The 9854-nt window shown below is 39.1% G+C and overlaps 1 pseudogene; it reads right to left on the reverse strand.

Annotated features, from left to right (window-relative positions):
- Nucleotides 1-1957: 1957 nt before the first annotated feature.
- Nucleotides 1958-8795, reverse strand: LOC131414524 (cell surface glycoprotein CD200 receptor 1-like; annotated as a pseudogene).
- Between the last annotated feature and the right edge of the window lie 1059 nt (nucleotides 8796-9854).

Raw genomic sequence — 9854 nt, forward strand, 5'->3', positions numbered from 1 at the left:
GTAGATTTTAGCTTGCTTCAAAATGTTAAAAGAATTAAGTTGAAGCACCATCTAGTGGCTCTCAACTTTGTTTTGCTAAAAGTTGCTCCTAATTTCCTTCAATTTAGGAACATGATTAATTTGTTGTGCATGTATATCTGTATGCATATATATGTTCAGAAAAGAAGAAAAATGTTTTTTATCTTTTTGCAGGGGTAGAAGGCTGGGAGGAAGTAGCTGAACCTCTTCACTCTGCCAATCTATCACACAGACAATCATAGTGGTGAGAATGGAACAGAGAGGAAGCACGAACTCAGATGAATCTCTTCCAGGAGTCCTGTACGTGGAAAAAGGATTAACACAGTAAAGTCCCATAGATTTCAGTTCCTCTGCTCCTCTTCCTCACATCCTCTCTAAGAGCCCACAACAGTGTCTTTTTCTTCCCACTCTTCTGTTGCAGACATGTCCTCACATGTCCAGGGACTGGCTGACTATTAGGTCATCTTTGCACACCCCCAGATTCTCAAACCTTTTCCTATCACAAGCCCACAGCACCCCTTGAGTTTACACAACCAGCACTTCTTCTGGAACAGTCATAGAGGTGGCTCTCATAGCTATGATTACTATCTTCTGAAGTTACATCTCTTTCATTATCTCTAAGGGAAGAATGAAAACAGACCATGAAAATGCACATGAATACACTATAACCCGTGTTGCAAGTCTGACAGCAAACCTCGAGATTGGCAAACAAGGTATTTGAATCAATCAGGATTAAGTTCTACTGCATATGGAGTTAAACCCGAAAGAGTGAACAAAATAGTTTATTCTCTCACACAAAAGAAGTTTATAAGTAAGTAATCTAGGGTTTGTAAGGCAACTCCATGGTCATCAGGACCCATCTTTCTTTTCCACCATCTTAGTGAATGTCTTCCATCCTCAAACCCACCTATGGCTCACGTTGGCAGCTGGATTTCCAGTCATCACATCAATGTTGCAGTCCAGGAGATAAGGAGGAAAAGCAAAAGAAGACCTCTCCTTTCTCTTTAAAGGGCTTTCCTAAAAATATCACATAAGATTTATGCTTACATCTCATTGACAAAACCTTTGTGGGTGGTCATTTTCAGCTGCAAAGGAAACTGAGAAATGACTTTTAGCTTAGTATGTCCCTCTACTTAATAAAATTGGAGTTATGTTATTAAGCAATATATTGGAAAACTAATACCACAACATTACTGTGTAACAATTGCAAAACCTCTGTGGCAACAATTGCTGAAATGTCAGGGATCATCTGAGGGTTAGGTAGGCAGCTCTTCTGGTCTTGACTGAGATTCCTCACATGTCTAGGAGATAGCTGACTATTGGATTGTCTAGGCTGGCCTCAACAGTGAGGTGGGGGTTGAGACTGGGGTGACTCAGCTCTGCTCTTCATGTTTCTCATCCTCCCGCAGACTAACCCAGGCATGTTCTCACAGAGTAGCAATAGAAACACGCAGGACCTCTTGAGACCTAGGCTCAAAACTGGTACACTGTCACTTCTGCCTCATTTGATTGGCTAAAGCAAATTACAGGGGGTGAAGAAATATGCACTGGCTTTATAGAAAGAACTCTAAAGTCACTGATGAGTTACACGGATAGAGGAAGGGGTGAAGATTTTGAGTCATGAATATAATCATCTACGACAAAGAGAAAGAGGAAGATGAGCATTGGACCAGGCAGCTAGCAATCAGTGCCACAGTATTTTCGAGTCTGTGACAGAATTGTGGTACTAGACTTTTTTCCATTCTATGCTCTGTTTTAAACATGAGGAAATTAAAATAAAAAGAAAGAAAGAAAAGAGCCAGCATAAGTTATATATGGCGTTATTTACTAATTTATTTCTTGACTCATGTTCAATTACTAATGGAGTAGGTATTAATCTTAGCATTTGTCCTATCTTTTACTATAGGCAGAAAACGGCTATATGTAGCCAAAACCTGACTCTATTTCTTCAAATCCAGCTACCCTACATTTTCCAACTTCCATAGAAGTTAGTGTGGTCACGTAAAAAGTACCAGCCAACAGAATGTGAGCAGTAGTGATTACTATTCCAGGCCTGGTTCATGAAAACCTCCCACATAAAACCTCCATTCTCTCTCTCTCTCTCTCTCTCTCTCTCTCTCTCTCTCTCTCTCTCTCTCTCTTTCTCTCTCTCTCTCTCATCCATTCACCAGCTGAACGGAGAATACTCTGAGAAGAGCAGAGTCATAGGATAAAATGCCAGCTTAGAGTAGAACCACTCCTGCTCCCTGCCCTAGCCCCACCAACCTGCATTGGAATGTGAAGCGAACAAGAATTAAACTTTTGTGGTATGAACACACTGAGATTTTGGGGTTGTTTGTTTCAACAATTAGACTATCCTACTTATTTAGTATCCTCTAGACAGTATGCATTAATTTTCTCCCTTAGAGTTTTGCTAAAAATAAAACTAATAGCCCAAATCACCTGCCACTTTACGCAAGAAATTTTTCTTTTAAATAAAAGGACACTTTTTACTATAGGATTACCATATGTATCAGTGAAGATAGGTTTCCTCTTTACAGTGGCCCTAGAAGATGTTAGGGTTTCAGCAAGCATTCTTACTCTTACCACCATTAATCTATTACAACCTGGAGTGCAGACAAGAAAGAATTGAGAAAGGGAATTGAGATATTGGAGCTCTAAAAGGTGAGATGACATTCAGTGCCATCTCCAGGGACTCTAACAGCTCCTTATTTGGGACCAGCTTATAATTTCTTCAAAAATGCAGGTAAGTGCTGAAAACGATTCCTGGCCATTTATTCAATGATCAGTCCAAATATGCAACACAACTACCCCACTAATTGCTAGCAAGCAAGAAAGGGGTGGAAGGGTCAGCGGCTAGCTGATTTGGAGGAGGTGTTTGCAGTGGCTCCTGCCATTGCAACATTGATTAGTATCGCAAGTGGGCAGAGGAAACAAGAAGCTAGGATGAAAGCACCATCCAGAGAACCCCGAGGAGTGGAGAAAAACTGCACAGCATGGCTATTTGCTTTTTGCTGAGCCATCTTCCTCTTTATTCTGAGAAGCAAGGTTGCTTCTCCTTTGCAAATAAGAACTCACTAGGGCAAAGGGGAAAGTAGATGAGTCATCCTAGGCACTGATGACGGCAGGCAGCAAGCTTTTGCATGGGCATACATATGTGTGCTAAGAGTTTGAAATGGGCCTTGCCAACTATCCCATCAATTCTTATCAACGCAAAGTTGTCAAAGAGTAACGGGAGCCGTTGAAGTAGATGTTGAACCCGAAGGCTGATTTCAACTGGCTGCTTCTTTGTGATGTCTCATCAAGTCTAAATCGACTTCCAGATTTTTTACTTTCGTGCTCTAGAGAAAAACATAAAATATATAATTCAGCAGGAATGAATACAAGCCTTCAGAAGCAGAGAAACTGGGAAGTAAACACTTAAGAAGTCCCAGCCAAATTTCATTTCCCCCATGGAATTCTCAAAGGGTGGTCTGGGATGGGTCTCTCCCAGGGAAAAACTACAGTGAAGCAGAAGCTCGTGCCCCGGTGCTGCAGGCACCTCTGGCTGGGCTCTCAGCTGTTAACCAAGCTTTTATGTCAACGGAGGGGCTGGCCAACAAGCACAACGCACGAAAAAATGTGTCAAGCTTTTCCCAGGACATTGTAAACTCAAAGTCTTACAATGATGGTTTCTTTCTAATGAGTCCTATATTTTTCAGTCTTCAGCTCCTAACTGCAACCATCAAACCTCTGGAAATAGATGCATCCCGTGATGACCAGTATAACCAAGAAAAGAGCGAATCTCACATAGAGAATGATCAGTAAGGATGATGCTGGAAATCTTAGGGTTCTGAGACCTTTAATCACAGGCAACACAGGCAGGGGTAAAGAGCTGTTCCAAGGATTCTTCTAATTAACAAATTACAGTCAATGGTTTAAAAGAGCCTTTTAAAATATTCCTAAAATTTCACAAACTATCATAATCAAAACACCTTCTAGATTACAATTCTAACGTTGTTAAAGTAGCCTTCTTTTGTGACAGAGTTTAGGAACCACATCTGTGTTTGTAAATGGTAAGTTTTAATAAATATTTTCTAAATGAATAAATGTGCAATAAGCATTGCTAATACTTCCTAATTTTATTTTTTTTAAAAAAAGGAAATGTACTTTCTAACTTCCTGTGTAAATGTTAGTCTTTGGGGGTGCTATTCTTAGTATTTTTGAGCACTATCTGATAATACTTTCCACACAGTGAAGTGATTTTGTCACTGAGTTGCTGTAAATAGGGTATTTTGTGTTTTACTACTTTCATTTATTTTTCTGTGAAATGGCCTTGGAAATTGTTGAAAAGGTAAAATGAGATTAATCAGGACAATCACTCTGAAGTCTTTCCTTCCATGAAAATGGTAGCCAAAAGAGCACGTGAACTCTAAGTACAAGTCTGACTCTTGGCTCCAAGATGTCGTGTCGTCCGTTAAATAACCTGCTCAAATACTAAATTGGAAGAATGTCAGGCAATCTCCTAGGCACCGTAAGGGAAAAAGAAGACACGGTCAGAGCCCTCAAAAATCTCACAATCCAGGGGCCAGCCCAGTGGCATAGTGGTTAAGTTCGTGTGATTCTCTTTGGCAGCCTGGGGTGTGCAGGTTCAGATCCCGGGAACGGACTTACACACTGCTCATCACGCGATGCTGTGGCAGTGCCCCACATACGAAATAGAGGAAGATTAGCACAGATGTTAGCCCAGGGCCAATCTTCCTTACCAAAAAAGGATCTCGCAATCCAATTGGAGAAGTCAGACCCATACGAATGAAAAGATAACTTACAAGAGAGCAAATAGTGCTAAGTGAGCATTACAGATTATAAATCCTCTAAGGAATAAGAAAGCTTAATCACCTCTAACTCGGAGGTCAGGGTGAAGTGGATTTGACCAGGCCTTGCCAATAGCAGGATTAAATAGGTTAAGAGAAGAAGAAAGGACTTTTTAAGGGAAAGAAACAACTTGAGTCAAGATTTGAAGATGAGTTAAGTCATATTTGAAGCATAGAGTGGGAATATAGAGATGACGTCTGTGATGAACTGAAACTAATTCTGCAGTTATTTGTATGTGTCAGGCACTGTGCCAGACTCTGGGGATATGGAAATGAATGATGTGGTTCCTGCTGTCAAGAGCTTACACTGCACTGGGAGTCTGGGAAGTGGGCAGTTAATTACAGGGTTATGGAAGTACTCTGACAGAGGCATGCATGTGGCATCATGTGCGCACAGAGTAGAACAGCTAATCAAACTGTAGGGCAAGGGAAAATTATCCCAGAGGAACAATATCAAACTAAGTCTTAATGCGTCATTAGGAATAGATCAAATGGAACGGAAGAAGAGTATGGGGAGAGAAGTGCATTAGGGAGAGGTAGAAATTGCATGTAAAAGAGAACAGAGGAAGAAGAACATAACACATTTAGGAGTCCAAAATGCCCACATGCATGGAATGCAGCCTGGAGAACAGCAAGCCATCAGGCTAAGGAGAGCAACAGGTCGAGGTTGTCAAAGGGGTTTAGCTTTCCATGAGACAAAAAGAAGCCACTAGGGGCATTTAAGTAGGGGAGTGGCATATTTTTCATTTTAGAAAAGTCACTGTGGCAACAGTGTGGGGGACAAATTGAAGGGAGATAAGTTAGGGGCCAGAAGAACTGTTACAGGGACATTGTAATAATCTTGGTGAGAGATAATTATGTGCTCAAGGAAGGCAGTGGCAATAAAGAGAAAGGTCCATATTTTAAAAAGATCTTTAAGGTAAAATCAACAAAACATAGTGATTGGTTTTGAATATGAGGAATAAAAAGAAGGATGTTGTACGATATCTTTAAGTTTCTGGCTTGAGTCACTTATCAAGATATAAAATATAGATGTGGAGCTTATGAAGGGGTAGAGGAAAGGAATTCCATTTTAGGAATATGCAAGTTGAGGTGCCATTGGTGCATCCAGGTGAAGCTGTGCAATTGGAAGTTGGTTTTGATCCTAGTGTAGCCAAGGAGAGAAATCTGGGCTAAAAATATATATTTGAGAGTCAGGAATTAGGCAGTGGTTGAAGCCATAGGTATGGATGAAATTGCTCAAAGAACGGGGTAAAGGTGAAAAGAATAGAGGGCCAACAATGGAATTCTATGGGAGAAATGCCTTCATTCATGGGATGAAGAGATGAAAAGTGATCTATTTAAGAAGACTATTATGTTGACTGAAAGCTAAGAAGAGAACCAAGTGAAAACAGGAGGAAAACAGATGAGAAGGGAGGACAGATCATAACAAATATCACAAAGAAGCTAATTAATACGAAATTAAAAATTATTATCTCACTTGGCATCTGGGAGATCTTTAGCGCCTTTTGTCAGAGCATTTTCTGTGCATAGATGTAAGTGAGTTAAGGAGTAGACATGAGGTGACAGAAGATAAGTATAGATTCCTCTTTTAAAAATCTTGGATATGAGTAGAAGGCAAGAGCTCAGAGCTTGAGGAAGTCATAGCCTCTAGCTTTAAACATGAGAGGAGAAAGTCATGTTTATATAATCAGCCTTAGGGAAAGGATTTCTGGAACAGAAAAGATTGAACAAAAGAGAGCAAGGATAATTAACGAGGCAAAGCCTCTGAGGACATGGAAGGGGAAAAGTATAGAGTGTGGGTTGAATGTTTGGTCTGCAGAAGGGAAAGTCAGGTAGGACTGGAGATAAATGCACAGATCTATAGACAAGAAGCATAAAATAAGAGCCTAGAGCAAGCGGGAGATTGACAGTGGAAAATAAAAAATAGATGCAAATGTACTGATACATGCTACAACATGGATGATCCTTGAAAACTTATGCTTTCACTTATGCTAAGTGAAAGAAGTCACAAAAGACCACATATCATATGGTTCCATATATATGAAATGTTCACAATAGGAAGATCTATAGAGACGTAAAGTAGATTAGTGGTTGCCTAATGCTGGAAGAGTGGTGGGATTAAAGAGTGATAGCTAAAGGGCATAAGTTTTCTTTTTGGAGTGATGAATATGTTCTAAAATTGATTGTGGTGATGGTTGCACAACTCTGTGAATACAGTCATGCTCCACATAATAATGTTTCAATCAATGACAGTGAATAAATGTGAGAGATATTATGAGGAATAATTAATAGGATATGATGATTTTTAGTAATAATAGCCAGTGTATACTATAATAAATACAATAGCTAACACATATTGATAGCTAACATTTGTTAATACAATAGCTAATATATATTGAGTACTAACTATGTGTTAGGCACTGTGTTAACTATGTATATTATTTTATTTAATTAACACAATAACCCTATGAGGTAGGTGCCATCATCCTCATTTAACAGATGAAGAGATCATGGGACAGAGAAATTAAATATTGTTCAAGGTCGCACAGCTGGCAAATGAGAAGCCATTTTATTCCAAAGGCTTTGCTCCTAATCACCAGATTATACTCCCTGGAACAATATGAAAACATGGACCTTGTCTTTTCATCTTTGTATCACCAGCTTTAAATGTATAATAACATTCAATAAATATTTGGTGAATGAATTGATGGATTGGTTACCGATGACAAGGGAGCGGGGGAAAGAAAATTTATCTCTTACTCAGGGTAACAAAGTGGTGACAGAAAACTCAGGAAGAGAATAACTACTGCTTTTTTGCTATCTACTAAGTACTGTTTAATTATATAAAAGTATTGATAATTGGTACCAATAATCAACCTCAAAGTAAAAGTCTACAGATTACTAAGTTAGCAAATAATACTTTTATGGCTACCAGACTAAAGATATGTAGAGAATGTACTGGTAAATTGTTATTAAATGAATTCTTTCTGTTTGATAAAGGAATAGGAACAATTTCTCTAGCATGCTAATGCATTACCCAGTTAAGTTTTAGAGAATATCTTCAAATTAGGAGCACAGGCTTCCTATCTTGTACTTGGTAATTCATAATCTTCTATAGAGGGAAAGGCTGAGCACCAAGTCCACTGCTCTAAAAAAACAGGTGCTTACCAGGGTTTAGCTCTAAGGACAGGCTCTTGTTGCCGGTCACATGGGAGACAGTGCAGGACGCCGTAGGCACATGGCAGTCCTCCCAGTGGCAGGTACTCTGGATGGTCACTGTGCCATTGTCCCAATATTCTTGCTCAGTGACACAGTCTCCCTCCGGGGTCCAGGAGATTTGTGCAGCCGGCTTCCTTGCAACTGCCCTGCACACCGCAGTTCTATTCTTACTTTGAAACAGGGTCACCTCGGGGGGCACTGCAGATACATAGGGAAAAGAGCTTCAGTCTTAACACGTGGATATGGAATTTAGAGAGACATTCATTTCAGTGCCAAATCTGGTTATCTGAAATACTACAATCTATGATGTTCCTTACCTAACACTTGGAGGTGATATCCATGAAGAAAATTTCCGTAAGATGTTACCACTTGACACCTGTAATACTCATCATGAGTGATGTCCACGGGATCAATCTGAAGGGTGAGAGTCTCATCAGATCTGGAGGCCCAGGTTATTCTCTTATCAGACAGTTTCCTTTTGGTCTAATTTTTCTCTCTTCTGTAGGCTCTGATGCAGGAAAGCTTGTCTCTGAGGATTATTTCCCATGTTGTTAGCACCACAGCTGTCAACAGGTTGGGAGGGCAATAGAGCACAGCCTTCATAACCACAGGTACAGACACAGAAGTGTTAACTGGACGCACACACACACACGGAGAATAACAAAAGAAAAGCTTGAGAAAGAACTTCATCGTATGTTAAATTTATCCACAGCGTATTACATGAAGTTGTACTGAAACATTACTTTGCTGGTGATATAATTCCAGAAATATTAGATTTATAGAAGAAATTAACATTTATGAAATACATATAACATATTTAATCCATCTGAAGATTAACCAATTTTATCCTGTATTATGTTTCATTAGGAAAACACACATGTTGTATGTCTGACAAATTTTTTAAGTATTTTGAAATTAATTCATGGGATTTGATATCTATAAAACAACAGAGAAGAAAACAGAATCTAAATTAAAAGACAATGTTCTAAATCTAATCTTTTGGTCATAGAGACTATTAGATTTATCATACAATTCATGTTCCCCAGGAAAGAAAATGGATGTGGTTTTCTCTTCCTAAGTTTTGATGAAAGCAAAAAAATCAATAACATCAGAACTAAATGCCTATCTCTAAAGGGTGACACTTAAGACGAACATAAATATGGAAAGTTTATGGTACTTGCATTAAAAATAACTAAGATGGCATCAGGTTGAGCAAGCTGGATATTTTTTTTGCTTAATTTCTCTTTAGAGAATAATGAAGTCAGTGAAATCTGTAATTGTATCAGTTGGACCATTCCACAAAAAAGTAAAATGATGCCTAGTAGAAAGAGAAGCTAGAAGTATTTATTTCTAGTGAAAACGTAGTATAGTATATAAATACAATACAAAGAAAAAACAACAATTGTTTTCCTCTCTATATTTTCTGAAAAAGGAACTTATTGCAAATGTGTCATATTATCGTATGTGGCTTTTGAACGAGTTTCCCTTCCTTCCTATTCCGTCACATATACTCTCCGAGACGGTTCAGCTATGAAATTTGCCCACAGACTTTGTTTCCATACATTCAATACAATTATCAGGATTAAATATAGAATCGACCTATTTTTCCACACTTTAAAGTAAAAATTTAGACCTGCGAGCATCTTCCAATGTAGATGCTCACCCTTTCCCATAACCTGACATGTGTCCATGACTGATAGGGGTTTGCTGAGAGGTGATCAGGTGCATCTGTTACAGCTCACCTGTAACAGAGGTGAGTGC

This window comes from Diceros bicornis, chromosome 15 (assembly GCF_020826845.1).
Source record: "Diceros bicornis minor isolate mBicDic1 chromosome 15, mDicBic1.mat.cur, whole genome shotgun sequence".
NCBI lineage: Eukaryota > Metazoa > Chordata > Mammalia > Perissodactyla > Rhinocerotidae > Diceros > Diceros bicornis.